Source organism: Octopus bimaculoides, chromosome 18, assembly GCF_001194135.2.
Source record: "Octopus bimaculoides isolate UCB-OBI-ISO-001 chromosome 18, ASM119413v2, whole genome shotgun sequence".
Taxonomy (NCBI): domain Eukaryota; kingdom Metazoa; phylum Mollusca; class Cephalopoda; order Octopoda; family Octopodidae; genus Octopus; species Octopus bimaculoides.
In genome coordinates this window covers 6,919,533-6,920,822 of record NC_068998.1, presented here as the reverse complement: position 1 = coordinate 6,920,822, position 1,290 = coordinate 6,919,533, and positions in this window count along the sequence as shown.

The following is a 1,290-nucleotide window of genomic DNA, read 5'->3' as shown; positions in this document are numbered from 1 at the left end:
AATAATAATAATGACAGAAAATAAAACGGAATGTTGCCAGAAGTCAACAGCTATTTTACAAGGTGGACAGACATGTTACACAATGGTTTGCTTTGTGTCATGTTTTGTTCTGCTCGAATTTCTATATTTTAGTTTAGTAACAACAACAATAACAACAACAACAATAACAACAACAATAATAATAATGATGATGATAATAATAATAATAATAATAATAATAATAATAATAAAAATAACAATGGCGATGACAGTGACAATGGCAAGGATGTGATGATGATGATGATGATAATGATGATAATGATGATAATGATGATGATGATGATGACGACAATAACGATAATGATGATATCCAGCTTTTAAATTTTGTTGTGAGTGCAAGCGTGGCAGTATGGTTAAGAAGTTTGCTTTGCTCTGCTACCACATGGTTTTTGGTTCAATCTCACAGTGCAGCACCTTGAATAGAATAATTATCTCCTACAATAGCCCTGGACCATGAATTTCATACATGGAAACTCATGTATATCTATCTATATATATATATATATATATATATATATATATATATATATATATATATATATATATATACGTAACATATGGTATAATTATAAACAGGGCAAATTTTAGCCATTTCTCTCCGCAGACTGAAAAAAAATGAACAACCTGAATCAATTTTCGAACCTTACTGGGTTCTCCTCAGAAGCATCCACATCATTTTGACAATCTCCAGAGAAACAAGCAGCCAAACTATTTATATATATGCTCTTGTGTGTACATGTGTTTGAGTGTCTCTCATCATAATCATCATTATCATCATCATCATCATTTAACATCTGCCTTCCATGCTAGCATGAGTGGCACAGTTTGACAAGACCCACCCAAGCCGAAGCCTGCACCAGACATCTGTGACTGTTTTGGCAGGATTTTTACAGCTGGATGTCCTTCCTAACTCCAACTGCTCAGCAGAGTGGACTTAGTGCTTTTTACATGACATAGTCAGAGTGATATCCAAAATGAACCAGGACCACTTGATTCGAGCATGTAGATGATTTAGATCTCATATAGAAGCAGTTGTTGAAGCTGAAGGTGGCTTTATTGAATAACATTATAGAAAAGAAGGTTTATTTTTATCCTCCTAGCCTTTTTTGATAAATAAAGTTATCATCTGTTATTATATTTCTGTTTTTATACACATAAATCTGTCCTCAAATATCTTACGCACCCTGTATATATACATACATACATACATATATATATATATATATACCCACAAAGATATGTATACACACA